Source organism: Pipistrellus kuhlii, unplaced genomic scaffold, assembly GCF_014108245.1.
Source record: "Pipistrellus kuhlii isolate mPipKuh1 unplaced genomic scaffold, mPipKuh1.p scaffold_m20_p_3, whole genome shotgun sequence".
NCBI lineage: Eukaryota > Metazoa > Chordata > Mammalia > Chiroptera > Vespertilionidae > Pipistrellus > Pipistrellus kuhlii.
The window spans coordinates 44,516,556-44,520,357 of record NW_023425529.1 but is presented as its reverse complement, the minus strand read 5'-3'; positions in this window follow the sequence as shown (position 1 = coordinate 44,520,357).

Below are 3,802 nucleotides of genomic sequence, written 5' to 3'. Positions count from 1 at the left end.
ATGGGGTGGGAAATATATGATTACACAGGAGCATCTTTCAGTGCCATAAAGTAAGGAATTAATCAAAAAGCCCACTGAAAGAGCTCCTAAAAGCCAAATTGGAACTATCTGAGCTACAAGTTAATTAATTAAAAACATATGATACATTATTTGGTTATAATACAAAGTATAAAATAAATATTCATGGCGCATACTAATATGAATAAATGACTGGGTAATAATTAATAAGGGATGATAGATATTCTCATGCAGAGGAACTCCAAATCATTTACATAGGTGTTCCCACTTCAGAAAGGAAGAGAATAACTCTTCCCCTCTAAGGGAGGGTTGTGCTTACTGACTTCCTTACAAAGGAATAAGGGGTAAAAGAGTAACTTTACAGTAGAGAAATCTAATGAACATTTCCTCAACCATGTGATCAAGGGTAATATCAACAGTGATGCCACGCTGACAGTGTGTACCCTTGATCTAATGAGGTGGGAATGGTACTTACTCTGTCTTCCTCTATTTGTGGTCCCCTAATCATAAAGAGTCAATACACCTCACTGTCAGACTACACACTGGTTGAACTCAGAGCATTCTTGTCACTGACCACATTTTTTAATCTAACTGAATAAAAGTTATTATATCATAATCTATTCCTTTCTTAATGAAATCTAATACCTATTTACATTCCGATTTAGATGAAAAAGTAATTATTACTTAGACATGCATGGACATATTCGTAAGTGAAATGACCTGATATCTGGATTTCCTTCAACAAAATAAATAGAGAATACAGGTATAATAAAAGTTTAATTAGATTAAACCATAATGATAAAATATTGATAATCATTTAATCTGGGTAATTGGAATATGTTGGTTGAATGCTATTCTCTTTAATTGTATCTGTTTGAAATTTTCAATAATACAAATTTTATGTAAGTCATAAAGTAGTCTGTCATACTGAGAAGAGCACAGATATGTTTGGAATTAAATTTCTAGTGATGGGAAATATGATGTCCTGTAAGAACATTTCAGATGATCCACAACATGGTTCTAGAAAAGAGAGAAGCCCTGAGGTCAATGACATCTACATTGAATAAAATTATTTCCATGAATTACAAAAGAGGAAAATCAATATTTCTAACTTAAAATTATTAAATTAACATTTTAGTTGATATGTTAAATGTAAATATGTGGATGGGAGACTTCTGAATATAACCTAGCAGAGGAAAGGGAGGCATTTCCCGCTTGTCAGGATTTACCTAAAAACAATAAGAACAAGAAACATAAAGGTTAACTCCACCCTCAATCACACAAAAAAATCTTAAAATCCCTAAATTTAAAATATATATATATATATATATATATATATATATATATATATATATATATATATGACAAAGGTAAAGAATTGACTCACAATTATTAGGAAAACAGAGAGAGTAGCTTCCCTGAGCTGAAGATTTGAGAAAAAGCCAGTGGAAACATTCTCATAAACAAACAAATCCAAACCAAGCAACAGGAAAACCACAAAAGAATACCAGACAAAGCAAATGCTGAGGCTTTCCTACTTGCCAGGCACTATTGACTCATGAAACTCCCACTAAGCCGATGAAAAGGACACTTCCTCAGGTGCAAGTCCAAGAAGCTCATGTTGCAGCAGTCAGAACTGGGTGTGTGGGCTGGAGGCAGGTCCCCATATATCATGAAGAGTCAAGAAACTCTGAAGGCAGCGTTGAACAAAGAATCAGTCAAGGCTTGCTGGCAGCCTTGTGTTGGGGAAGCAAAGAAAGACTGAATTATGAGCCACTCTGTGGCAATCTTTGTTGGTATGCTGAATTAAATATTAAAATAATTATTTACCCCAGCCTTGTGTCATAATGGGAATTCCTGTTAGCCTGGAGATGGCCTTGGCCTCTCCTCTCAGAATCCTTTCTGCAAATTCAGGTCCAGAAGTAGCTCACCTCATTCAGAGAGGAGCACTAGTCAGAAAGGAAACATTCCAGGGCCACCAGAAGATACTTTACTTTTTAAAAAATTCAGAAACTAGAAAAAACAAAAAACACTCAACAGAAAAAGTTGCAATAAAATAACATTATATTGACTTTGAAAGTCAATGAAATAAATACCATGACAAAATCAAAAAAGAAAGGGGTAACATGATCTATATATAAAAAACCCTAATATGCAAATAGACCAAATGGCAGAACAAACAAACAACCGGTTGCTATGACATGCACTGACCACCAGGGGACATGTGCACCACTCACATGTGCTGGCACCACTCTCAACCACTGCTGATGCTAGAGCTGCCACTTGTACCCACTGCTAGCCCCAGTAGCTTGGCATCATCAATGGGTGGGAGTGGCTGCTCCCTGCCCAACTGCCCCTGAGGACTTCTCCACTGAGGGGCAATCTGGATAGCAGCTGCCACTCATACCCACTGATAGCACCGCCCCCACTCACACCCACTGCTGGCACTGGCCCCAATAGCTCCACACCATCAGAGGGTACCAGTGGGGCAGCACCTTCAGTGTGTGAGAGTGGGGTGGCTTCAGTAGGAGTGGAAGTGGTGCTGCTGGCAGACAGGGGACCAGGGGCCTTGGTGGAAGGGGCTAGGCAGGGGCGTGGAGAATGGGCCAAGATATGTGCTCACTACAGCCTCACATCCCACAGTTCCTTTCAAGGTACACAAATTCATGCACTGGACCCCTAGTGAGACAAGAAAAGATTAAAACATTAGCCTGTAGAGCTCAGAAAAGAAGCAGGGGGGTGGGGTTATAGTCACCTGGCTGGCATGGCTCAGTGGTTGACCATCAACCTATGAACCAGGAGGTCATGGTTCAATTCCTAGTCAGGGCACATGCCCGGTTTGTGGGCTTGATCCCCAGGGTGGGTGTGCAGGAAGTAGCCAATAAATGATTCTCAACATTGAGGTTTCTCTCTCTCTCTCTCTCTCTCTCTCTCTCTCTCTCTCTCTCTCTCTCTCTCTCTCTCTCTCTCTCTCTCTTCCCTCCCCCCTCTCTCTCTCTCTTTCTTTCTCTCTCTCCCCCCTTTCCCTTCCTCTATGAAATGAATAAAAAAGGAGTTGTTGTTTTTTTTAAAGGCACAATAGAAATGAAGGCCAAACTGAAAGCAGTACAAAGAAAATAAGACATTGCTGAATGCATAATAAGAGACAAACAGGTGAAGGTGGAGAAAAGCCAGCATATATGAAAAAACAATCCTAAGTATTAAAAGAGAATCAAGAGGTGGGAGATAAAGTAAGTATAACACAATTGGAAAAGAGAATGTATGTGGGAGTGTAGAAGAAATAAGTCTGGCCGTGACATGATACATTTTATAAGTACACAAGGGTCCATCCAGGTGTTATTCTACTTACCTACCTGTGTCAAATTTTACCTTGAAGAAAAGTCATTTTTAACTTTGTAATCAATAAAAAGAACAGGAATCTTTCTATTAGGCATATCCAGCAGCCTGTACTGAGCTTCAGTATCGCTGCTGAACGAAATAGCAGGTTGCAGAGGAGAGCACTTAGTACATTCTGATACACAAGCATAAAATGCAGAGCCTTTGTGTGATTCAGTGACTAACTCCTAGCTCACTGAATTGAGAATAGTCTTATTGTACTCAGATCAAGTCAAAGCTAGAAGGCAAGAAAATTTTCCCTGACTATAGGAAGCCAATATGCAATCTTCATATTTCATAACTTTTCTAATAATCCAGCTGTGATCTCACTGCTTGTAAAGCCCAACCCTCCCCAATCTGCAAGCTCACCTTCCAGGACTGAGCCCGGCCCATTTCCACTATATATAAA